Source organism: Rhinatrema bivittatum, chromosome 3 (genome assembly GCF_901001135.1).
Source record: "Rhinatrema bivittatum chromosome 3, aRhiBiv1.1, whole genome shotgun sequence".
Lineage (NCBI taxonomy): Eukaryota > Metazoa > Chordata > Amphibia > Gymnophiona > Rhinatrematidae > Rhinatrema > Rhinatrema bivittatum.
Genome location: NC_042617.1, coordinates 254270618 through 254298574, shown reverse-complemented (window position 1 = coordinate 254298574; position 27957 = coordinate 254270618). Strand labels below are relative to the sequence as shown.

Genomic DNA, 27957 nt, shown 5'->3' with positions numbered 1-27957 from the left:
ATAGAGTCCATGCTGATTATCCCAGGGATAAGCAGTAGAGTTCCCCAACACCACATTCCAGGAACTTGTCCACATTTTTTTTAAATCCAGCAATACTAACAGCTTTCACCATATCCTCTGACAACAAATGCCAGAACTTAATTAGGTGTGAATAAAAAAATATTTTATCCTATGTTTTAAATGTTCTACTTAGTAACTTCATTGCATGTCCTCTAGTCTTTGTACTTTTTTAAAGACTAAACAACAAATTTGTGTTTACCTGTTTCATGCCACTCATTATTTTATAGAACTCTATCATAGCTTCCCTCAGTGGTCTCTTCTCCATATTAAACAGCCCTGACTTCATTAGCCTTTCCTCATAAGGGAATCATTCCATCCATCTTATCTTGGGACTTTGTTAAACGCTTTCTGGAAATCCAGATACTCTTTATCAACTGGCTCACATTTCATCCATAGATTTGTTTACACCTTCAAAATATAGTAACAGACTGGTGAGGCAAGCCTTCTCTTGGCTAAACGCATGTTGGCTTTGTCCCATTAAATTATGACTATCTACATGTTCAATAATTTTGTTCTTTATGATAGATTTTACCATTTTTACTCCTGGGGGAATTCTGTGCACAAAAACTTAAAATTCTGCAAACTTTATATTGGTCAAAAAAACACAATTTACAGTCATTAAGTAATTGCATTTTAAATTAATACAGAAAAAGTTATTACTTAGAGATGCAGAATTTTAAATATTTTGAGCAGAATTTGCCTAGAAATTCAGTTAGTGTCCCTTCCACTCGCTCTCCCTACTCCCCTGGCCCCTTTGCCCTCTCAGGCCCCCAACTCCTCCACCTGCCAGTATCTCTCCCCTCCACCCCTAGGCTCAACCCCTTCCACTCTATTGTTGATCCCAGAGTTTGATCCCATTCTCACTACTGCCCCTCACACAGGCTCCCTCTGTCCCTCCCTCTCTCACACACATGCTCCCTTTCTCTAGTACACATACACACACTCTCATACAGACTCTCTCACTCACACACACGCACATCCCCTCATACAGGGTCCCTCTTTTGCATACACACCCACACAAGCTTCCTTTCTCTCTCACACAGGCTACCTGTCTCTCTCTCATGCACCCCTTCATACATGCTCTGTCTCACATGTACACAATCCCTTCACACAAGCTAGCACCCTCACATACACACAATCCCTTTTTCATACACACAAGCTCCCAGTCTCTCACACACACACACTCCTTCACAATCTCCTTATATAGGCTCCCTCTCTCTGGCACCCACACTCAAGCATCCCCCCTCCTGCTCTCTCACCTCCCATGTTCTCTCACACCCCCTCCCCTCTCCTCTCTCACACCCCTTCCTCTCTCCTCTCTCACACCCCTCTCCCTCTCTTCTCTCACACCCCTCTCCCTCTCTTCTCTCACACCCCTCTCCCTCTCTTCTCACACACACACATTCACTCTCACAGGGGCCTTCATCATCGCCGCGAGCGGAGCACATTCCACGGAACAGGGGTACCTTCATCTTCACTGCGAACGGCACGCCAGGGCCTTCATCTTCAGGAATGGAGCGCATCCCATGGCACACGGGGGCCTTCAACCTCTCCGCGAACAGCACACCGGCGCCTTCATCTTCATGCGCTTTGTTTGATGCATACCAGGTTCTCCCTCTGCCATTTTCTGCACAGAATTTGGCATTTCTGAGCAGAAAGTGACAATTCGCAGGGAGGGAATTCTGCGCTCTGCAGTAGCACAGAATTCCCCAGGACTACATTTTGCCCAGCCCTGACAAGGCTTACTGGTCTGTAATTTTCTGGATCACCCCTGGAACCCTTTTTAAAAATTGGTGTTAGGTTGGCAAACTCCAATCTTAAAGTACCATAGATGATTCTAAAGATAGTTTACAAATTGCTAATAGTATGTCTACAATTTTATTTTTCAGTTTTTTCAACACTCTGGGATGTATACCATATGGTGCAGGTGATTTGCTACTCTTTAGTTTGTCAATTTGCCCTATTACATCTGCCATGTTCACTGAGACTTGTTTCAGTTCCTCTGAATCATCACCTTTAAATATTTCTGGCTTGGGTATCTCCCTTGTATCTTCCTCAATAAAGTTTGAAGCAAAGAATTCATTTCTGCTTCTCCTTATAATGTAATCAGTTAATATGCTCTGTTTAATGTATTCTGTTATCACTGTAAACCCTGGTGAAGGCTTGCTCCAAACTACCGTATATAAAAACCGTCAAATAAATAAATACATTTAGTCTAGTGCTATGGCCTTGTCTTCCTTCAGTGCCCCTTTTTACCCCTTGATCATTTAATCGTCCAGCTGACTCCTGTGCAGGCATTTTGCTGCAAATGTACCTGAAAAAGATTTTATTATGAGTTTTTGTTTCCATAGCAAGCTTTTATCCTCCCTTTTTTTTTCTTTCTTATTAATGCTTTGCATATAACTTGCCAGTGCTTATGCTGTTTCCTTCATTCAAATCCTTTTTTCATTTTTTTAAAGATATTCTTTAACCATACCGGTAGTCATTTAGCCTTCTTTCCCCCCTTTTGTAATGTATGGAGTATATTTGATGGTATTTTTAAACAGTCTCTGCCTGCTGTAAAATGGTAATCTTGACCACTGCTTCTTTCAGTTTTTTCCCTACCCATTTTCTTCATTTTAGCATAGTCCCCCCTTTTGAAAGTTAAATGCTATTGCGGTAGATTTTTTTTTAGGGTCCTCCCTCCTGTTATGAAGTCAAATTTGATCATGTTATGATAACTATTGCCAAGTGGCCCCAACACTGTTACTGATTCTTGTGCCACCTGCTCCATGGAGCAGTCATTTATTTCATATAGGAATTTCAACTCATAGCATGCCCTGATGTGACATTTACCCAGGAAATACTGGGGTAATTGAAGTCATCCATTATTACTGAGTTGCTAATTTTGTTAGCTTTCCTAATTTCTGTTAGCATTTCATCATCTGTGTGTTCATTTTGGCCAAGCAGATGGTAATACAACCCCAATGCTATTTTATCCCCCTTTTCTTGTGGAATTTCTAACCATTAGGATTCTAAAGTGAATTTTGTTTCTGGCAGAACTTTTATCCTTTGACTCAATCCCCTCTTTAATATATAATGCTACTCCTCCACCAATTTGATTCATCCTGTCATTTTGATATAATATGTCCCCTGTATCAGTGTCCCATTCAGTGCTATACACTCTAACTCTTCCATTTTATTTTTCAGACTTCTAGCAATTGTATACAGACATTTCAAAGTACATGTATTTTTGTTTGAATTAACAACCTGCGTATCAGTTGGCAGGGGTGATTTACATAATTACATAACATAGTAATGATTCAGAAAAAACCAAATGCTCTATTCAGTCTGCCCAGCAAGTATCTTAGGATAGTAACTGCTGATCCATGCAGGTTACCCCCATGTAGCAACTACCACTCCAGTCTTATGATAAGGGTAGCAATATTTACAATCAAATCAGGCATCAAACCCATAACCAAATTACTGCTAGTAACACTTTTACAGGGTGAGCAGCCTTCTTGATAATTCAGACAATTCTGCTTGATCATGCTTTGTTTTTGGGTTTGGCCAAAGAAGCAGTCCTGTGCTTTTTACTTAATGTATGCGGTTCAGTATTCCCGACTGTAAAAGTTGGGCCCAGCATTGGCTATCATCTAAATATAATTCCCCTTTTCCCTCCCATTGTTGCAGTTGTGTCAAAAGTATTGAGGATAATTGGTTATGGGTAGTAATCCCCATGTCTTCTGTTAGTAACGGCCGCTTCATGCACGTTATCTCTGTGCACCTTTTTCTTCATTTCCAACCTCTAGTCTTTAAAGATCCAGTGTTTATACCATGTCCTTTTCAATTTTTTTTTACTGTTTTCATCCTCAACACTTCTTCCAGAAGGGCATTCCAGGCATCCACCATCTGTAAGGAAGGTGGACCCTTGGTGCTGTGGGGTAGTTGGCACAGCCTAAGGAGCAAACCCCACACCAACAGCGAGCGTACCCTAGGACTGGACTGGATCTGGAGCTTCACCTTTACCAGCCTCTTTTTTCCCCACAGGTTCTTTGGTTTCCAGAGGCCTGCAGGACTTAGGTGAGGGGCCCATAGGGCAAGGAAACAGATCTGGGGCCAGGCTAGGTCAAGGAAGGCAGCACACAATAGTAGTCAGGCAAGGGTCAACGGTAGGCGGCAAGAAAGAATGGTTTAGGTCCATGCAATGGTCAATCCAGTGAGTCAGTCTGAGGCAAGGAGGACTGACAAGGCTGGATGAGATAAGGTAAGGCAGGGCAGGCTGGACAAGATGAGGCAAGGCAGGAACACTGAGGCAACACATACTGCAGTTAATGCAGGAGAGCCATTGCTGAGGCAAATACCCAGCTGCACAACTTATTCAGAAGGCACCTGCAGAGTGGATTCCAGCTGCAGGGCCTATAAGAGGTGCCTAAGGAGGTAGCGAGGGAGTGGCAGCGATAGGTGGGTGGGATGAGTGCAGCTGGTCGCAGGAGCCTGCTGTGACTGGCAAACATAACACCACCCTTTCCATGAAAAAATATTTCCTGATGTTGGTTCTGAGTCATCCCCCCTGGAGTTTCATTTCGTGACCCCTAGCTCTGGTCCTTTTCCAATGGAAAAGGTTCATAGTTCATGCATCATTAAAACCTTTATCGGAAGGTCTGTATCATATCTCCCCTGTACCTCCTCTCTTCCAGGGTATACATATTTAGAATCGTTTAGCTCTATCTGGCTCATTACTTAACAGCACCTGGGCTATTTTTTGATTTATTGCAACCTCTTTATTGGAAGCCCTAACTTCCTTGCTTTGTTAGAATCCTTCAAAGATACATCATTCCGAACCATGCACTCTTGAGCAACTGTTGGCTTTCCCCCATCATCTAGTTTAAAAACTGCTCTATCTCCTTTTTAAAGGTTAGTGCCAGCAGCCTGGTTCCACCCTAGATAAGGTGGTGCTCATCCATTTGGAGAAGACACCCCCTTCCCAGCTTTAGAGTCTGGTGATAGTTGTCATCCCCCTCCCCCAGCTGAGCATAAATCATTATGGCAGGTTACAAAATGGTTTATATGGGCAGAGTGTCCACTGGCCTGGCTATTTTAAAAGGGTCAGGACAACACCAGTATATGAGGTTCTGTATGCTAAAAATGCCCTCAACATCAGCTGTAAGTCATGCTGCTAGTTACACAGAAAGATGATGTGCACATATAGGCCTGATTATCAAAAGCATTTACATGCTTAAAAATGGGATTTATATGTGTAAATGCATTTTACACATGTAAATGGGCTTTTGAAATTTGCTGCAATATATACCATTGAATTGTCCATACGATTTACTCACGTAACTGCACTATACATGGGTAAATGTAGCAATTTTTAAAAGACACGTGTAAATCCTTTTGAAAATTACCCCTGGTGGTAACTCGAGCGGTAGTGTCTTGGAACAGCCAGAGGAAAAAAAAGGAGGCACTTTATTTACAGTGAAAACAAACAAAAGTGCAGCTCACCTTTGCTTCAGGTATCTCACAAACAAAGGATAGTGCAAAGCAAAACAATCACTTGGAGGTAGCTCACCTTGACTTCAGGCAAGTCCCAAACTTAAACACAAGTAGGTCTTAACAATGTCAGTCTCAAACCTTAAACATAGCAGGTTTCGGAGTCTCCTTACTCAAATTGTCCTAACCATGGATGCATCTGCCCTGGGGGGGGGGGGGGGAAGCTCACGGAGATGGGCTTGGTACCCAGGATCTCTGGTCCACTCACGAATATTCTTGTCATATAGTCTTTCTGGAGCTTCGGACAATCAAGTACATGCTGTGGGCTTTAAGAGATCAGCTGACAAACAAAGTTGTCCTGATCCAGACATAAGAACATAAGAAATTGCCATGCTGGGTCAGACCAAGGGTCCATCAAGCCAAGCATCCTGTTTCCAACAGAGGCCAAACCAGGCCACAAGAACCTGGCAATTATCCAAACACTAAGAAGATCCCATGCTACTGATGCAATTAATAGAAGTGGTTATTCCCTAAGTAAACTTGATTAATAGCCGTTAATGGACTTCTCCTCCAAGAACTTATCCAAACCTTTTTTGAACCCAGCTACACTAACTGCACTAACCACATCCTCTGGCAACAAATTCCAGAGCTTTATTGTACATTGAGTTAAAAAGAATTTTCTCCGATTAGTCTTAAATGTGCTACTTGCTAACTTCATGGAATGCCCCCTGGTCCTTCTATTATTCGAAAGTGTAAATAACCAAGTCACATCTACTCGTTCAAGACCTCTCATGATCTTAAAGACCGCTATCATATCTGACAACAAGGTAGCCATGTGGTATGTCAACAAGCAGAGAGGCATGGGATTGTACCTCCTGTGTCAGGAAGCAATCCAGATGTGGTCATGGACCCTATTTCACAGGATGGTGCTCTGCCATGTACCTGGCCAGGACAGAAAACATGGTAGTGGACAGGCTGAATCGAGCCTTCACACCCCACCTGGACCAGGGGCTAGCGAATCGGATATTCCACCTCTGGGGGAGCCCAGACGTAGATCTGTTTACGTCCCCCTGCAACAGGAAGGTGCCTCTGTTCTGCTCCTTGTACAGGTCAGACAGCAAACCTGTCTCTAATGCCCTTGCCCGTCATTGGGGCAGGGGTCTTCTGTACGTGTAGTTTCTGATACCCTTAGTGGCAAAGACTCTCTTGAAGATTTGCAAGGACAAAGGGACTATAACCCCTCTGGCTGAGACAGGTCTGGTTTCCACTCCTATGGGAGTTGTCCATCCAGATACTGATCAGTCTGGGGATTTCCCCAGATCTCATCACACAAGACCAAGTCAAGCTGCGGCATCCCAACCTCCAGGCTCTGTTGCTTTCAGTCTAGATGTTGAGAGGTTAATTCTACAGCCACTTGATCTTTCAGAGTATGTGTCTCGGGTCCTGGTGGCTTCTAGAAAGCCTTCTACTAGAAAGTCCTATGGCTAGCCCCTTGGCTGAAACATCACTGAGTCCCGGCGCGCCTAAAACTCCGGATCCCCCGCTTGGAAATCTAGTGGAGTTTGAGCCCCTGACGGAGGCCACATTGGAAATAAGATCTGCTGTGGCTGAGGCAGATATCCAGAGAAGGGACGGGGAAGTTACACCGTTACCTTCGGAGAGCCCACTATCTGAGGGCTCCAGGGATTTTAATATCAAGGCACAGCTACAAGCAAGTGACAGTCAAACCCGTGGAGGTAGGAGGTGAGAGACGCGATATACAAATAGTTTGTAATCCACCTTTGTTAAAATCTACCAAGATTACTTTAGAAGAGATATGGCGGGTTTTGTCATCCATGGAAAAATCAATAAGTTCTTTGACAACTTTAGTTAAAGAAAGTATGTCTAAAACCCAAAATCTGAAAAAAAAAAACTGAGAACATGGAAATATCTATGAGAAAAATGGAACAGAAAATAGTAGAGGTAGAAAAAATACAAGGAATGGTTAAATCTGAGAATATCCTGATGAATAAAATGGAGAATACTGAAAACCAGTTAAGAAGGAACAACTTGAGAATTTTGAATTTTCCCAAGATTAGACTATCACATCGTGAACTGCTTAAAAGTTATATGATAAATATTTTAAAAATTCCTGAGCAGTCAATTCCAGCTATAGTAAAAATGTACTACTTACCACAATATGGGAAAGGTGAAAATCAAGATCTGGCACAAGGCTCAAAATTAGATACCTCAATAAATCTGTCCTCAATTTTAGAAAAATCCCATGAAATGATAGTTGAAGAGAGAGCAACATTGTTTGTGCAATTCGCTTTTCCATTGGAGAGAGACATGGTATTAAGAATTTTTCATCGGAATCAAAAAGCTAATTTCTATGGATACCAGATAAGAATTTTTCCAGATATTATAAAATCCACACAGATAAAGAGGAAAAAATTTATTTCTATGAGAGAAGAAGTAGTTTCAAGGGGTGCAAAGTATATACTTCGCTTTCCATGTAAATGTATTGTTGTATTTCAAAACTCTAAATATGTTTTTGTTGAACCGGAACAACTAACGGCCGGATTTTAAATGCCCTGCGCGCGCCGGCGTGCCTATTTTGCATAGGCCGCCGACGCGCGCAGAGCCCCGGGACGCGCGTAAGTCCCGGGGCTTCGTAAAAGGGGCGGGGAGGGGGCGGGGGCTTTCCCAAAATGACGCGGCGTTTCGGGTGCAGGCCCGGGGGCGTGGCGCCGGCCCAGGGGCGTGGTCGAGGCCTCAGGACCAGCCCCCGGGTCGGGTGATGGCGCGCCAGCAGCCCACTGGCAACCGCAGATTTACGTCTGCTTTCAGCAGGCGTAAATCTGCCAACAAAGGTAAAGGGGGGTTTAGATAGGGCCGGGGGGTGGGTTAGGTAGGTGGGGGGAGGGCGAAGGAAAGTTCCCTCCGAGGCCGCTCCGATTTCGGAGCGGCCTCGGAGCGCAACCTGCGCTCGGTGCGCGCAGGTTGCAGAAATGTGCACCCCCTTGCGTGCGCCGACCCCGGATTTTATAAGATACGCGCGGCTACGCATGTATCTTATAAAATCCAGCGTACTTTTGTTCGTGCCTGGTGCGCGAACAAAAGTACGCGATCGCGCAAATTTATAAAATCTACCCCTAAGGGTGTATCTCGACTCACACTCCTAATACGTACACGGGAAGGAAGGCAAAATGTAATAGCATGGGTTAACTATCTGTCAATTGTATTGTTAGAAGAGTATAGATATTTCTTTGAGAATCTGCTATGGTGTGAATTTTTGGTCTCTAATTTCCTATTAATGATGACAGAAATATTTATAATTGGTGTTAATTTAAAAAACAATTGTCTTTAATTTTTCTTTCTGAATATTGATGTCAGCTATTTCTAAGAACAAATGTTCTTTGTATTTTTTGAAAATTCAATAAATAAAAAATTAAAATAAAAAAAAAAAGAAGAAAGTCCTATGGCTTGAAGTGGAGGTTTTCCATGTGTGAGCAGAAGGCCCTAGATCATTTTTCCTGCCCCACACAAACATTACTTGATTACCTTCCTCACCTATCAGAAGCTGGCTTAAAAACCAACTCCATTAGAGTTCATCTTAGTGCAATTGGCGCATACCACCAAGGTGTACATGTTACGCCCATCTCTGTACAACCTATAGTTGTATGTTTTATGCGGGCCCTGCTTCAATTGAAGCCTCCTCTAAGACCTCCTGCTCTGTCTTGGGATCTCAACATGATGTTAGTTCAGCTGATGAAAAGCTCTTTTCAAGCTGCTATGCACCTGTAACCTGAAATACCTGACCTGGAAGGTCATATTTTTGCTGGCGGTCACTTCAGCACGCAGGATCAGCAAGTTCCGAGCCTTAGTGTGTAGAACCTAACTCTCCCAACCTAGGGCCAGTTGTTTGGGTTCAAGCTGTCTCCCCCCTCTGTTGTCAACAGCACCGGTTTGCTGTGTCCGTTGGCACCTGGTTAGATGTCTGTTCCTCTTTTTTTGTTGGGGAGCAGCCTGTAGCTAGGAATTCACCCATGTGTGACAACTACCATCCTGCTTATGCTCAGAGAAAGCAGAGTTGCTTACCTGCAACAGGTGTTCTTAGAGGACAGCAGGATCTTAGTCCTCACGAAACCCGCCCGCCACTCTGCGGAGTTGGGTTTCTCCTATTTTTTATTTTAATCGTATTTCTGAGTAATAAGCCTGAAGAGGGACCCAGCGTGAATGCGTTGTATAGGGCATGCTCAGTGAGCCCAGTCAAAGTTCTAGAACCTTTAACATAAGTTTTCCATATCTGGGCTCTATCTGTCGTCACCCATGTGTGAGAACTAACATCCTGTTGTCCTCTGAGAACACCTGTTACAGGTAAGCAACTCTGTTCCTGTAAGGAATTTAAATTTCACCAACTGAGTAATACATATTTGCTAGTTTTTTCTTATTTTGACTATCTTCTGCCACCACGGGCCTGCACAGTACTCATCACTACATTGGGGTGATACAGACTAGGTGGGAGGATTTGGTAATTTCATGCTCCTTTCAGATCAGTTGGATAGAGTACGATCCTATGTCCAAGCTGAATAGTCAAGGCTCCTGACAAAGAGGGATGGACTTTCCATATTTGCTGCAAAGACTCTTTGTGTTTTCCTCCCATGAACAGGGCAAGGGGCCAGACAGGTCCCACTAGAAGTCGCTTTCTAGGAACTATTTCCTATTGTTATCATTTCTGGGTAACTGGTGTTCATGATTCTTGGACAGAAAGGTGATTCTCGGGGGCTCCAAATGCATTTGTTTCTTGCATACCTTGACAGGAATTAATGTCATTAAGCTAGGGTGTGACAATGTGGATGTAGGGGAAATAGCAGTTACTGAACTTAGTTTTAGTAAACCTGATTGGAGGATTAATATTGGAATGTTTACAGGCCAATATTCATGGGCAAAGCATGTAGCAGGAATTTGTAATGGTGCTCTTTGCAGAAAACTGGCACTGCATCAGATGAATGTGGAGCATCATCCTCAATGACCTGCAAAGTTTAGAGCACTAGCCTGGGGGTTATTATTTATTTTTATTTGATTTGATTGGCTTCCATTTAATTTATACATCATCATAGCTGTTGCCTAGCTCCAACAACAGGAAAAGAATACAACCACAGAGATACAGTGCAGGATGATCTAATGTCCCAGTCTCAATTAGACTGGGTGTTAACGAGGTTATTTAGGTCAGGGTTTACAGGGAAGCTTCAATTATTATTTTCAAAATTGCAGGAAGTGAATGATCCTACTCAGAGTTCCATAGCCAAAATATCATAGTTTGTTGCGGGATGAGATAAATTCCTGTAGGATATTCTGGTGGATCTATGATGCCCTGTGCCTTTAGTAGTAGTATCTCATTTCAAAAGTGCACTTTTCAGGATAGCCTCTTACATTGCCTGCTAGATTCATTGGTTGCCACATCAGTGATTGGAAGGGAAAGTAATTGAATTCTGTAGAATGTAGACCTGAAAGGTAAAAGTTCCTTCATTAACATTTCTAGCCTAACCAGTGTGGCAGAGGAGAGTTAGTTGTTAGCATTCTGTACTGGGCAGATTACCTAATGATTACCTGGAAATTGTTTGCCGAGAAGGGTTGGAGGGAGATATTTGAAATGCTGGTAAAGGGAGCAGAGTATCCAGGGATGTGGCAGAAATGTCAGTAATATTTCTCCAAAGTTAACAACCCTGCCACATCCCTAGCAACCTTGCCCCCTGCTTCTCTCCTGCCCCAATATCTGCTCATCTAAAGGGCAGGGAGGATGAATTAATGGCAGGATGGGGTGGAGGGTGTGCTTAAGAACATAAGAACATGCCATACTGGGTCAGACCAAGGGTCCATCAAGCCCAGCATCCTGTTTCCAACAGTGACCAATCCAGGCTATAAGTACCTGGCAAGTATCCAAAAACTAAGTCTATCCCATGCTACTGATGCTAGTAATAGCAGTGGCTATTTTCTAAATCAACTTGATTAATAGCAGGTAATGGACCTCCAAGAACTTATCCAAACCTTTTTTAAACCCAGCTACACTAACCACATCCCCTGGCTTCAAATTTCAGAGTTTAACTGTGTGTTGAGTGAAAAAGAACTTTCTCAGATTAGTTTTAAATGTGTTATATGCTAACTTCATGGCGTGCCCCCTAGTCCTATTATCCGAAAGAATAAATACCGATTCACATTTACCCATTCTAGACCTCTCATGATTTTAAACACCTCTATCATATCCCCCCCTCAGCCATCTCTTCTCCAAGCTGAACAGTCCTAACCTCTTTAGTCTTTCCTCATAGGGGAGTTCCATCCTCTTTATCATTTTGGTCGCCCTTCTCCATTGCAACTATATCTTTTTTGAGATGTGGCATTGTACACAGTATTCAAGGTGCGGTCTCACCATGGAGCGATACAGAGGCATTGTGACAATTTCTGATCTTCTTCACCATTCCCTTCCTAATAATTCCTAACATTGTTTGCTTTTTTGACTGCCGCAGCCCACTGAGCCGATGATTTCAATGTATTATCCACTATGACGCCTAGATCTCTTTCCTGGGTGGTGGCTCCTAATATGGAACCTAACATCGTGTAACTGTAACATGGGGTTATTTTCCCCTATATGCATCACCTTGCACTTATCCACAGTAAATTTCATCTGCCATTTGGATGCCCAATTTTCCAGTCTCACAAGGTCCTGCAATTTATCACAATCCGCTTGTGATTTAACTACTCTGAATAATTTTGTATCATCTGCAAATTTGATTACCTCACTTGTCATATTCCTTTCCATATCATTTATAAATATATTGAAAAGCAGGGGTTCCAGTACAGATCCCTGCATACTCCACTGCCCACCCCCCTTCCACTGAGAAAATTGTGCATTTAATCCTACTCTCTGTTTCCTGTCTTTTAACCAGTTTGTAATCCACGAAAGGACATTGCCACCTATCCCTTGACTTTTTACTTTTCCTAGAAGCCTCTCATGAGGAACTTTGTCAAATGCCTTCTGAAAATCCAAATACACTACATCTACCAGTTCACCTTTATCTACATGTTTATTATCCCCTTCAAAAAAATTAAGCACATTTGTGAGGCAAGATTTGCCTTGGGTAAAGCCATGCTGACTTTGTTCCATTAAACCATGCCTTTCTATATGTTCTGTGATTTTGATCTTTAGAACACTTTCCACTATTTTTCCTGGCACTGAAGTCAGGTTAATTGGTCTGTAGTTTCCTGGATCGCCCTAGAGCCCTTTTTAAATATTGGGGTTACATTAGCCACCCTCCAGCCTTCAGGTACAATGAATGATTTTAATGATAGGTTACAAATTTTTACTAATAGATGTGAAATTTCATTTTTTAATTCCTTCAGAACCCTGGGGTATATACCATCCAGTCCAGGTGATTTACTACTCTTTAGTTTGTCAGTCAGGCCTACCACATCTTCTAGGTTTACCGTGATTTGGTTCAGTCCATCTGAATCATTACCCATGAAAACCTTCTCCAGAACAGGTATCTCCCCAACATCCTCTTCAGTAAAAACTGAAGCAAAGAAATCGTTTAATCTTTCCGCGATGGCCTTATCTTCTCTAAGTGCCCCCTTAAACCCTCGATCATCTAACAGTCCAACTGACTCCCTCACAGGCTTTCTGCTTCAGATATATTTTTTAAAATTTTATTGTGAGTTTTTGCCTCTATGGCCAACTTCTTTTTAAGTTCTCTCTTGGCAAGTTCAATGTAAGATGTTGATAAAACAGGCTAACGCTTATGCTTTATTCTGTTTTCTTCTGTTGTATCCTTCTTACAATTTTTGAATGAAGATCTTTTGGCTAAAATAGCTTCTTTCACCTCAACTTTTAACCATGCCGATAATCGTTTTGCCTTCCTTCCACCTTTCTTAATGTGTGGAATACATCTGGACTGTGCTTCTAGGATGGTATTTTTTAACAATGTCCACTCCTCTTGCACACATTTTTCTCATTTTATCAGTTTCCCTTTTGAAAGTTTAGCAGTCATTAAACCACTTCTTAAAAAAATCAAATCTGGATCCATCCAATTCTTCTCATTATCGTCCAATCTCCTCTTTACCTTTTTCATCCAAAATTCTGGAATCGTGTGCTTCGACAGCTCACTACCTTTATAGAAGAAAACATTTTAGATCCCTACCAATTTGGGTTCAGACATTCTATGAATACTGAACTATTGTTAGTTTCTCTAGTAGATACCATCAAAAGAGGTTTAGATTCCGGTCAACAATTTCTATTGGCGTCATTAGACATCTAGTCAGCTTTTGACACCATTCACCATGAAATTCTATGTTTCCGATTTACATCAATGTGGCATTTCAGGAAATGTATTACAATAGTTCTCCTCTTACCTTAATAATCGGATGCAACAAGTCAAATATCACTTTCAAATGTCCACACAGTGCCACCTAAAATCTGGAGTCCTACAAGACTCTGCCTTGTCTGAAGTTCTTTTTAATATCTACTTGGCACTTATTACTAAATTACTTGCCACAATTACTGATGGATATAAAATCTATGCAGATGACATTCCGTTTTATATTCGTCTGCGAACTACATGGGATAAAACCATGGAACATCTTCATCTTTGCTTGACTTCAATTAAAAAATGGCTTCATCAAAACAAACTTGCTCTGTGAATATATCTAAGACTGAATTTCTTTTAGTCCACCGACTGCATTCAACCAGTGTTTCTCAAACTGTTTCTTTTGAAAATACAATATTCTCTACCAATTCTCCAATTAAAAGCCTGGGTGTTTGGCTGGATTCTACATTTTCATTTCATCCTCACATTAAATCAGTACTCAAAATTGGGTTTTACAAACTTCAGTTACTAGGTTTGCGACATCTTCGTCATTACCATAATTTTCTCACAATTGTACATACTATCATTTTCCCACAAATTGACTACTGTAACAGTCTTCTTTTTGGTTTACCTGCAAATTCACTTTATCCCCTTCAACTTCTGCTTAATTCTGCTGCTAGGCTTGTGACAAATACCAAACATGAGCATATTTCTCCTGTTCTCAAAAAATTGAACTGGCTTCCAATTGGCCAAAGAATTAATTACAACATTCTTATGACAACATTTAAACTGCTATCCTCACACTCTTGCTCTTGGTCCAATACTCTTCTAAAAATCTACAAACCTTCTAGAGAATTGAGATCCTCTCAACGAGGTTTCTTAGATGTCCCTTTTCCTCTGCATGCCCATTTGGTTGTAACACTTGAGTCTGTTTTTTCCTTTGCTGCACCAACACTTTGGAATACTTTACCAACTGAACTCCGGTTAGAAGACTCCTTGAAAAAATTTAGAACTTGTTTAGAAAAACTTCCTGCTAGAACAAGCCTTGCCTTGACTTATATAGACTTCATTAATACAGTCGATGTCTGAAACTTTTGATTTTCTCAATGCAATTATTGTCTGTCATTTAAGAGTCTGGTCTGTTTGTTTTGTTTTTTTTAATTTTTAATTTTCGATTTCAAAGTTAGACATCAGAAAAAAAAATGCCATTGGAATAAGTATCAATGATTACATACATTTATTACTAATTCAATTTCTTTAAACATATATTTTTTTTTTAATCATTATACCTACTGTTACTCATATACAACAGAGTGAGAAATAAGACTAAATATGAGCAGTTAAACATAATATTTCCATAGAAAAATTTGAGAGTAAGGCAGACTCTTAATTTATTTAATTGTTGATCTAATTATCCCCCTGGATCTAAAGTCCCATAGTGTGCTTCCAAAAATTCTTCACGTTGTTTCAGATCATAAAAGATGTTCTTAATGCCTTCTACTTTCATGACACATTTGCAAGGGAAACGTATCATTATCTGAGTTCCTCGTTGCCTAGCTAGGCTCAGGAACTTTTTTCTCCTCTGTTTCCTTAGCCACATCTGGGTAAACCCAGATTCTCTGACCCAAATAGAGGGAGCTTCGTTTTACAAGAAATTTTTTTCAGAATGTTGCCCCTATCCAGGGAGAACATAAAGTTAACAAGCAACGTGCCCCTTCCTGCTATTTGATGTTCAAACGATGTTTCTAATAATTCAGTTTTACAAAAAGAAACTTACATACCATCATTCATTGTTAACACAGATTTTCCAATGACCATCATATTTGGGCAAAATGTGTTTTGTGGATACACATTATTCAGTGTGCTCTGCACATCTACTCGTTGCCACAATATTTAATCATCGGTCATTTTTTAATTTTTTTAGTGATGCAATATTGAAATACTTGTGAGTGGTAATAAAATATTTTTCACAAAATTGTTCTGTATTCTTATTGATATTAGTATCCAGACTTAACTTGCATGTTGTCAACCCAAAGAACTGATTTGTCAAGTTCAAGATGTCTTTACCACAGAGATAAAGGCTCAAGGTCTCTGCCCAGCATGCCATATCAGAGCCGCACAAAGCAAGGAGACCAATGCCCTGTGCGCTCAGTGCGAGGAGGCCCTGGGAGATCCATCCCAGGGCCAGTCCCACTCAGGGCCAAGTAATAGCCCCTTAGTGGGTACCCCGGACCTTGCAAATCCCAGTGGGACCCCCAGGGACCCAACGCCCCTCAGCTTGGATCCAGCATCTATCTCATGGATGGAGTTCTTCAAAGGGCTACACACCTTTGTTCACATGCAAACGGAACCCCTGGCTGACCAGCCACATCCTCTGCCAGAAGACCTTTATGCCCCGGGCCCCTCGAGGCCTAGACAAAGATTTCCACCGCCCAGGAGCCCCACCTATGGGGACACTGACAACTCTGAAGAGGAAGCAGAGCCCCTAGAAGAGGGGGAACTCCCCCCGGGGACAGAGCCCCACCGAACCATGAGACGCTTTTTCACCAAGGACAAGCTCCCTGACCTGGTCACCCACAGGCTGAGGGAGCTCGCTATTCCGGGCCCAGATGCTTCGGGGGGGGGCCCAAGCCGAATCCCCTACTGGAGGGCCTCCGCCAGACCTCCCGCCATTTCCCACTGTTACAAGCCATGCAGCAGCTAATTGACCTGGAATGGAGCGCTCCAGAGTCCACATTCAAAGGGGGATGAGCTGTGGCAGCCATGTACCCCCTGGATCCCATGGCCAAAGATCTTCTCACATGCCCAAGAGTCGATGCCATGGTCTGCACGGAGGAGCAGCGCTCAAAGATGCACATGACCGGCGTCTGGAATCCATCCTTAAACAGTCTTTTGACGTAGCCACTATGGCCCTACAAATAGCGGCCTGCTGCACCATAGTGACACGTGCCTGCTTATCTCAGACCAGGAGCAACACCCCTGGAGAAGTCATGGAACCAGCAGTGTCATTCCTTGTGGACGCTGCTTCCGATCTGGTATGCACGGCGGCCAGAGGAGTGTTATCTGCGGTGGCTGCCAGGAGGCAACTCTGGCTCCGAAGCTGGTCTGCTGACACATCTTCCAAAAATCGCCTCACAAGGATGCCCTTCAAAGGATCCCACCTGTGCGGCAGCGAGCTAGAGAAACTGGCCAACAAATGGGGCGAGTCCCCATTGCCACGCCTACCAGAGGTCAGGACGAGGAGGAACCAGCGACCCTTCCCCTAGCCCTCCAGGGGCAGAAGTTCACAGTGCTTCAATCCATACAGAAACAACTATCATGCCCCCTGCCCTATGGGCAGGAACCAGTCCTTTCGGACCAAGCACAACAAGAGGAGAACCAGCTCAGGTACAGGCCCCAGCGAGGAGAACCAGCTCAGGTACAGGCCCCAGCCGTACCCCACAATGAGATTCAGCCGACCCGTCCAAGGGAAGAAGCCATAGGGGGCAGACTAGCCCTATTCTACCACAGATGGGTCGAGATAACTTCGGACAAGTGGGTCCTAGCCATCATTCGGGAGGGGTACTATCTGGATTTTCTACCAACCCCTCCGGACAAGTTCTTGGAGTCCCCCCTGCCACGACCTCGCCAAGAGGGTAGCAGTGGAAGCTACACTAACCAGACTACTGGCCCTCGAGGCCATAACCCCAGTGCCTCCACAAGAAATAAATACTGGGCATTATTCCATTTATTTTATTGTCCCCAAGAAAGAGGGGACATTCAGGCCCATCCTGGACCTCAAGTCGGTCATCTGCCACCTGAGGATTCCCCACTTCCGCATGGAAAACCCTACGCTCCGTAATAAGGGCACTACAACCGAGAGAGTTTCTCACATCCCTGGATCTTTCGGAGGCCTACCTGCACATCCCAATTCATCAGGAACACCAGCGCTATCTACGCTTCAAAATCCTGGACCGGGCACTACCCTTTGGGTTAGCCACAGCACCCCGGACATTCACCAAGATCATAGTGGTGGTGGCGGCGGCAACATTGAGGAAGGAAGGAATCCTCGTACATCCTTACCTAGACGATTGGCTGATCAGGGCGAAATCCCCAGAGGAAAGCTGCCAAGCAACCAAGAGAGTCAAAACTCTACTGGAGAGCCTAGGATGGGTGGTAGAATCGGACTCCTAGAGTACGTAGGAGTCCGATTCGACACCAAAGAAGACAAGGTCAGCCTGACTCCCACAAGGAGATCAAAACTGTGGAATAGGTTGCAAAGCCTGTTGAGCGAACCTCGCCCCACAGCATGGGATTACCTACAAGTCCTCGGTCTGATGGCATCCACACTGGAAGTAGTACCATGGGCGTGAGCTCACATGAGACCCCTGCAGCGCTCACTTCTATCTTGATGGAATCCGCTGTCTCAGAACTGCGCCATACGTCTATCACTCCCGGGCAGGGTTTGGACCCAGCTACAGTGGTGGCTACTGGCCAGCCACCTGAGCCAGAGAACAAGACTATCCTCCCCAAACTGGACCCTGCTCACCACAGACGCCAGCCTACGAGGATGGGGAGCTCACTGCGAGGAATTAACTGCCCAAAGACAGTGGAACGCAGAAGAGTCGGGATGGAACATCAACCGCCTAGAAGCCCAGGCAGTCAGACTAGCCTGCCTACACTTTGCCCACAGACTCCGAGACAAAGCGGTCAGAGTAATGTCAGACAATGCCACCACAGTGGCCTACATCAACCGGCAGGGGGGAACCAGAAGCCAACAGGTGTCTCTGGAAATAGACCCCCTCATGACGTGGGTGGAAGTAAATCTTGGCCGTCCACATCGCCGGGAAAGACAACATCACGGCGGACTACCTCAGCAGGGAAAGTCTAGACCCAGGAGAATGGAAGCTGTCGTCCGCAGCGTTCCAAATGATAGTGAACCGGTGGGGGACACCAGACATGGACCTTCTGGCAAACCGGTCCATCGCCCAAGTACCCAGGTACTTCAGCCGCAGGCGGGAAACTCAGTCCCAGAGGATCGATGCCCTGGTACAGACCTGGCCACAGGGGACCCTATTATACACTTTCCCACAGTGGCCCCTACTGGGCGCAATCATTCACAAGATACAGCTGCACAGGGGACTAGTTTTTCTGGTGGCCCCGGACTGGCCAAGAAGACCGTGGTACGCCAACATGAGAAGACTACTGGCAGGGAACCCCCTACCACTGCCTCCACACAGAGACCTCCTCCAACAAGGACCGATCCTCCATGAGGATCCAGCTCAATTCTCTCTTACGGCCTGGCCATTGAGAGGGCTCGCCTGAGAGAGCGGATACTCGGGGGCTGTAATAGACACCCTGCTCAGAGCACGCAAGTTCTCCACATCTCTAACGTACATAAGGATTTGGGGAGTTTTTGAAGCCTGGTCAACTAAAGTTCCCGTGATCCTGGAATTCTTACAGAACAGGCTACAGAAGGGTCTGTCCCTCAACTCTTTCAAGGTACAGGTGGCCGCATTGTCATGCTACGGCCCCAAGAGCGGGGGCGACAGCATAGCTTCTCACCCGGACGTGCCATATTTCCTGAAAGGAGTCAAACACATCCGCCCACCACTAAAGTGGCCGGTACCTCTGTGGAATCTCAACCTGGTCCTGGATTTCCTAGCAGGAACCTCCTTCAGACCCCTCCGAGGTCTATCCCTCTGTCTGTTAACTTTAAAGACAGCCTTTCTGCTGGCAGTTTGTTCAGCCCGTCGCATCTCAGAACTACAAGCACTGTCCTGCCGTGAGCCGTTCCTCAGGCTCACTCCGGGATCCATCCAGCTACGCATGGTCCATTCGTTTCTTCCCAGGGTGGTATCACACTTCCATCTTAACCAAACCATCTCGCTACCATCGCCGGATGACTTGAAGAATTCGGAAGAAGCTCGTAGTCTACGCCACCTCAATATAGGCAGACTCCTGTCCAGATACCTGGAAATGTCGGAACCCGTACGAAAAACGGACCACCTTTTCGTCCTTCACAGTGGGACGAGACAAGGGGAAGCGGCTTTGCGGGCAACCATAGCCCGCTGGATCAAGGAAGTCATCAAGGTGGCCTACGTAGAAGCAGGCAAGCCTCCGCCTCTACAGGTGAAGGCCCATTCTACCATAGCCCAAGCAGTATCCTGGGCAGAAACCAGAATGCTGTCACCCCCCGAGATCTGCAGGGTGGCGACATGGTCCTCCATCCACACCTTCTCCAGATTCTACTGTCTGGATGTTCAGGCTCGGGAGGACACGGCATTTGCAAGGGCAGTACTAAGTGGGTCACGGGCAGCCTCCCACCCGGTTCGGGAGTAGCTTTTATACATCCCATTGGTCCTGAGTCCATCTGCTACACGCTAGGAAATGGAGAAATTACTTACCTGATAATTTCGTTTTCCTTAGTGTAGACAGTTGGACTCAGCATCCCACTCTTGGCTGCCGTTTCGCATGGAATTTTGAATGATTCAAGGGTAAGCCATGTTTTCATTCATCTAGGGAACTCACCCTACCGGGTGTCAACGCTTTCCAGTTGAGTACACTGGCAGTTTCCAGCTATAGTCGTTCCAACCAGTTCAGGTTAATGAAGTTATTCAAGTTAATCAAATTAGTCAGTCACACATATATCCACAATGCTTTTCGAGGAGAATACCGAAGAGCTGCACTTCCTGCAGGGGTATATGTACTAGGGGCTGATGTCAGATTGAAATCTGATCTGTCTCCAACTGCTATCAGGAGTACACTATACCCATTTGTCCTGAGTCCATCTGTCTACACTAAGGAAAACAAAATTATCAGGTAAGTAACTTCTCCATTATAATATTCGGTTTAACCAATGGTGTTAGGGAGGGAAACTTTAGTGGTTGTAATATGATGTTTGGCTCCACTTGGGTTTCAGATCCACCTGGTGAAATGTTCTGAGTGACCCCAATACCACTACAGGGTCTGTCACCCACGCTGTTCAGCCCTCCCCTTGTCGGGATGGAAGTACTCGTTCCCCCCTCATTCACAATTCCTTCTATGACCCCAGCCCGATCCTACTCGGAGGTACTCACTCCTACAAACGGCATCCGGGTCAGCTGCAGCGGTGAATGCAGGAGGGGAGAGCGTCGACGGTACCCCGGGACTAAGTGTAGTTTCTCCCATGAGCAGCAGCGTCTGCTCCTCTGGTCTGTTTGTTTTAATTGTATTTATTTTTGTTTTTATATTGTGAATGTTATTTTTGTAAATCGCTTAGACCAAATATGTTAAGCAATTAATAAATTTTAATAAAATGAAATGATAGTTTGCATACAAAAGAATTTACAAAGTTGGAAAGTAGTAAGATAGGGTTCAAGTTTAAAATACTGTGCTGTTTTATAGTGCTACACACCTTTAGTAAGATAAATTTTAAATTGCTTTCAGCCATGACTGCACTGTAGCAGAAATTCTTTGTCTTCCTAGTGGCTCAGAAAACTGTATACTCAGAGCCTGTTTTACTAAAACTTTTTTTCATGTTGTGCTTATGGTGAAACAAAGCTTGGTAAATCAGGCTCTTCATGATATTTGATAGCAGTGAGGCCCCCAGAAGTTCCATTATGCTGTCATAGGATTTCAGCTTTATTTTTCTTCCTTGTTTTGTATAGCGTTATCCAGCCATGGAAAGCATTTCAACCTAACCAGATTTTGGCTATTGTGTATTGAAGAGCTGCTTTAAACAAAAAGTGTATGTCTCTCCATAGGTTGGCTCGATGACAAAGCGGCAATGCTGCATGTTGGGAAACCTGGATTTCATTTCTGACCTTTGTTTGTGCTTGTGGAGCCAGCTAAGGCTGAAAATGCTGTGAAGTCGGCTTTCACAATCCCCTGGGGGAAGGGAGGCCTAGCCATTATGCAATGGTGACACCTAATGAGCAGACTTATGGGATATGTGCATAGAGCTCAAAACAGAGCTGTGATCTGCGGCCTCTGACCAAAGCCTGTGAATTTAATGGCAAAGCTAGATGGAAAGGAGAAGGAGAAAAATGGAGAAAACCTGAGTAGTTGGAAATGAAAATAGGACACTAAGGGCTCAGGAAAAAGGCTTATATCTGAGTTAGAAGCCCAAAGGAGCAGGAAGAAACTAGTGGGCCCTCATTTAAAAAGTTATATACCTAGATATAAACAAAATATAGATGAATAAATGTAGCTTTGGAATTGAAATAGTTTTAATCATGCTAACGGATATTGGGTCTGCCTGTTAATGATGTTACAAAGAAAAAATACTTTCTTTTCTTTTTTTTTTTTAATATCTTTTTCCAAGAGAACATGCTTGGGTAATACAAGTTTCCTTGCTGTCCCAAAGTCATCTCTTTCAAGATTTACCAGCCAGTGCTATGCTTATACCCGCAAGGGGTTACTATAGTTGCAGCAGAGCTCACGCATATCACCTTTGCGACAGGTCCACATTGGGGCCATTTCAATAATATGTGGGTTAAAACTGTGCTGAAATTCGGCACATAATTTTTTAATGCACAGATTAAAAATGTTTTAAACTCCTGCTGCAGTAAGCTAATTATTTGCTAATTCATTAGGTGTAAAAAAGAAAATTGCAGTGACTGGAAAATGTGCACACAAACCCGAGTTAAAATGTGCACTTAGCACAGACTGAAAACGCATTTTAAATCATGGCTGAGACACTCCCCTGAGTTTATGTGCACAAAACATACTTTGTGTGCATAAAAGACCTTTGTGAACACACAAAATGATTTGTGTGCACAAATGCTTTCAGCTTATAAAGCATATTCCTCTGTACTCAGGCCAGTCCCCACAAGGGGGTTTTGAACCTCTACCAGCAGATGGAGATGGAGTAAATGCTGATGTCATGGATATATAGCCCTCCCCGGACATCAGCCTGCCAGTATTCTCTGTCTCCAGCAGATGGTGGACATGTATTTCCCTACTGGGGATTGCTTGTAGTAAAAAAAGAGGAAGATAAAGAAGAAAAGGGGAAATTTAATGCACTGCTTGTACTCCTGAGGTGATGCTAATGGGTCCCCCCTCCTCAGTTGACAACCCTTAGTCCAGCAGCCTTTTCAGTCATGGACTTAAAAAAAAAAAAAAAAAAAAAAAGGGTCAAGTGGTTGAAGGACAAGGGAGACTCGGAGGTGAAGGCTTTCGCCCTCTCCTCCCTGTAGCTGAAGACCTGGGTCGTACTCTCAGCCAAGGACGGCTGAGATCAGGTAAAAACAAACAAAAAAAAGCAGTAATTTCTCCTTTATGGACAGAAAACGTGCTTTTTGTGTGAAAAGCATGTTTTCTGCGCATAAATCCCAATTACAGATCCCTGTGTCAAAATTTCAGCTTCTGCCTGTACCCTGACACAAGCACTAAAAATTTTACTCCACCTGAAACAGAGTGGATGTTGGCAAAAAAAGACTCAAGTGGTCCATCCAGTCTTCACAGCAAGCTATTTATTTACTTATTATTCTATTCTTAGAATAATCACTGCTCTGCGCTAGCTTACCCCAGTTACCATGGGTTACACTTTTTCTTCATTTTGATCTTTTAGCTACTGGGATCCTCTGTGTTTATCACATGCCCTTTTGAAATCCTTTACCATCTTTTGTCATCACTAACTTTTCTGAGAGTAGAAGACAAGGAGTAAAATTTCCAACACTAAGAAAACCTGAGTTAAGCCAGCCCACCTCGCTGCATTGGAGAGAGAGTAGTTAATGCCTTAATTTGCATGGGATTTCCATGTTAAGCAGAACACACAGTTTTACATGCACATTTTTTTGTGAGCAAAACTTGCTGCAACAGGAGTAAAAAATGTGCATACAAGTGAGGGTAAAACTGTGTACCCATTATTAGCAAAGGTGAAAAATATTTAGAAAACTTTGGTACTACTCAAAAGTCAGGATCGAGGAGAAATAGAGGTTTTCAAATTATAATATACTCTATTTTTATGGGTTCTTTTTTTTTTTTTTTTTTTTTTTTTGATCTACGCTGTTTGTTCATATTTAGATGGAAGATTATTGCGTTTTTAGAGCATTTCTGCTTCCTTCACCATGGCTCCTTTCTTTTCCTTTTTCTCCCATTAACCTCATCCCAGCCTCTCCTCTCCCTCCACAGACAGTCACTAGCAATCAAGTTTAAGGACCAGTGCATCCAGATGTTTGGGATACTTCCTCTGTTAGACAAAAAAATCAGCAAAGAATGGGAGAGAGGGAGACTGTGACCATCTGTTCATTTGGCGCCCCCCCCCCCCCACACACACACACACACTGATGTTGCCTCTCTATACGGTCAGGACCTGCCTCGGAGAAAAAAACATGGTGCACAGGAAAGGAGTTGGGGGAGAGAGAGAGACTGTGACCATCTGCTCATTGGCCCTCCCCCTACTGATGCTGCCACATCGGAGCATAAAAAGCAGTGCACAGGAAAGGAAGTAGGAGAGAGACTGTGACCATCTGCTCATTTTGCTCTCCCCTCGCTGATGCTGCCTTCCCATACCATCGGGACCTGCCTTGGAACATAAAAAGTGGTGCACCGCCACTGGCACCCCTAAGGCACATGCCTCTGAGGAATTTTCCTTATGGCATCTTTCTCAATTTCTCTGGTCCTGGTATGGGGAAGAAAAAAGGAAACCTTGGCAACAGAAAAGGGTTGGAAGGCTCAACTGCATGGTAATCACAGTGCTTGACAATAAATTGGCGGGCATAGTAACACAACTACAAGATGTTAAAGAAGCAACCATGGAATTCCACCCCCATTTCGAACAAATTGAGGGACAAATCTCTGTTCTGGACGAAGACAACAGCAAACTCTGTAAAAATGGCTGCCTTGGAACAAACTATTGTCGAACAGGCCGACAAGCTCGATGACCTCGAATAGGTCTCGACAGTCCAACCTCAGACTTGTAGGGATCCCAGAAACAGTAAAAGAAAGAAATTTGGGTTCCTTTCTTGATTCGTGGATACCAGAAAGCCTAGGTCTCCCTGAACTGTGACCGGCCTTCTCTGTGGAGCGAGCGCACAGATTGGGCCCCGCATTAGGACTCTGATCCAAGGCCGCGGATTGTCATCACCAAAATTCTCAATTTCGCTCATAAGCAAATCAAACTGCAATCGTATCTGAAAATTTCAGAGCTTTCTTATAACGTTCAGAAGATATGTATTTTCCAAGATTATTCAGCGAAAGTGACCATCTTACGCAGAACTTTTTCACCTTTCTGCGACCAACTCTCAAAGCAGCAAGTCAAATTTGTGCTGCTGTTTCCAGCCAAGCTGAAGATCTGGAACGCCGGACAAGTTAAACTCTTTGACTCAGTACCCGAAGTGCAACAATTTATTGACACAATCTTACGCTGATCTGAGCAACTTTGGGAAAATTTACTTCAAAGTATAAATTGCTGCCTGGAGGGCTCCTGGAAAGAGAGTTTCTTTCCATAAAATCAGGCAATATGTACTTTCACAGTCACTAACGTCAAGGAAACTCGCTTATGCTGTCCTGGACGGGTCTATACCTGGATTTTAGTTCCTCTGAGGATTCTGCAACTCTTGGAAAACACGCCGCCAGTTATTGATGGAGGCCACTCGAAAGACCAACAGGGGGGGGGGGGGGGGGGACCAATTTCGTCTTGGCAACCTAGGGCTGCCAGCCTGAAGCAATGAGCAGCACTGGGCAACATCTCTGTGGAACCCCAGGACTCTGACGAGCCCCTATTTTTGTTTCTAAGGGTGCGGTACTGACTTACTGTCCAACAGGCTTCAACTCCTCTGAGAAGTCAATTCTACAGGCACCCGGCAGCCACTGGGACCTTTTGAAACATCTCTCAATAATAACCCGTATGTCTACATCAGTTATCTGGCCCTTTTTTAAAATGTAGAGTTGCCAGCAAGGGATGCCTTCTTCTTCTTACCCTCCTCTTACTACCTCTCTGTTCTATTCCATTATATTTCTTCTTCTCTTTTTTTCTCTCTCTTTCTTTCATTCTCCCCCCCCTGCTCGATCTCTTTTGCCTTTTTACTTCATGTTCCATCACTCTCAAATCTGTATACTGGGGGGTGGAGCACCCGCATGCATCTAACTCTACCCGGAATGCCCCAAAGAAATTAGGAAGTATCCTGGTTATTGGGGAAAGGGTGGGATAGGGTGGGTAATGGGAAGGGATGGAAGCAAACATTTTTAAGGGGGGTAATGTGTACTCCCCTGGGTCTTGATATCAATATTGTGGTGCTCATGCGAGGGAGATTTGATAGTCATGTATTTTGCTATATGGGGCTGTGAGAACTCTCTCCTAGATCAGGGTCCAAAATGGTTTATGCATGTAGAATTACTGTTTATTCAAGGTCTATACACTATGTGGGGCTGGCTGGGGGCCCCACATATTTCTTCGTTCAGGTATTCTTGGGTGCGGAGTTCACCCCTATGTCATTGGAAAGAAAACCTAATACTATCTCTATATGCAGAAAGACACATACGCATAACCTCATGGAATGTTAACGGGCTGGGCAATCCAATAAAAAGAAAGAAAGTATTACAGCACCTAAACAAATCTAAAGCCCACATTACATGCATTCAAGACACATACCTGTCTGACTCTGAATATAAGAAGCTACAAAGGGACTGGGTGGGAACATGCTTTTATGTGGAAGCAAAGGGGAAGAAGGGAGGGGTGGCTATCCTACTACACAAAACACTTCACTTTCAGTTGCATACTCTTCACAGAGATAATGAAGGCCGATTTCTGCTAATTACAGGTACTTAATGGCAAATTAATCTCTATTTGTAACATATATGCCCCCAATACCTACTCTCACCCCTTTTTCCAATATGTTTTCAACCAATTAGTTCTACACTTTCAAGGTACATTACTGGTTGCAGGCGACTTCAACAATGTGGCAGATCCTTCTTTGGACAAAAGCCCCCCCAAGGCCCTTTATTACATTCGAAACCTGAAAAAGGGGTAGTGTATTTATGCAAAGAACACAATTTTCTAGACACCTGGAGGGTCCTGCACCCTGTGGAAAGGGACTATAAGCACATTTCGCGGACCCACACAACCCTGTCCAGACTAGACTATCTCTTAATAAAAAAAGCGGATTTTCACAGAGTAACTCAAGCGGAAATCGGCTCCCAAGCCATCTCAGACCACTTACCAATTTGGCTCGATCTGCGCCTGGGATCCGCTCAACCAGAGAATCCATATGGAAATTCCCCAACTATCTAAAAAAAGGATGCTGATTTTAATGAATTCTTGCAGAAAAAAATGGGAAGAGTATGCTTCCTTTAATATAGAACATGTAGACTCCCCTCTTCTCTTCTGGGGGGGCAGGCAAAGCAGTGCTTCAGGTAACATCATAGTCTATGTTGTTAACCGAAATAAAAGAATAAACAAAGATATCTTTGACTTAGAAGCACGTCTGAAAGTGGCTAAAAGGGCTTTGGCAGATTTCCCTACACAAGAGAATAGTAAGTGTTATTTTAATATTCTGCAGTATCTAAATTTAAACCAAAGGGCCTATAAAGCAATACAAACCTCTCAACTTTAACTTTTTGTCAATATGGCAATAAGGCTGGGAAACATCTCGCTAACTTTGTACATTCCAAAAATCAAAAGACACGGATCACACACATGAAAACAGCTGACGGCAAGTCGGTCACAACTCAAGTAGATATCTGTGAGGTCTTTCGGCAGTTTTATAATAATCCTTACTCCGATGATGCCCATGGACAGCCCTCGGAGGAAGTGGACTTCTTCCAAAATATAACTCTACCAACTTTATCAGACCTCCAGCTTTCTCTATTAAACAAACCCATTCAAAACTGTGAAGTATCCAGAGTAATCAAGGATAGCAAATCAAACAAGACCCCTGGTCCAGACGGCTTTGCTTATGACTTTTATAAACTACTTGACCCCCACATAGTAGACACATTAGTCTCTTATTTTGTAGAAGCCTTGAAAATTGACTCTTTCCCACAGGAATTTAATCTGGCTCATTTAACCTGGGAAAGACCCTCAGCTTCCATCGTCCTATTGTCCTATTTCACTTCTCAATTGTGACTTAAAAATCTTGGCAAAAATTCTTGCAAATAGAATCAGCAGTGTGCTCCTTTC

General features: G+C 43.8%; 1 long non-coding RNA gene across 1 annotated transcript in view; it reads left to right on the top strand.

The window, feature by feature from the left end:
* LOC115087372 overlaps positions 1-27957 on the top strand; it is a 104523-nt gene that overhangs the window by 912 nt on the left and 75654 nt on the right. The window lies entirely within an intron of this gene.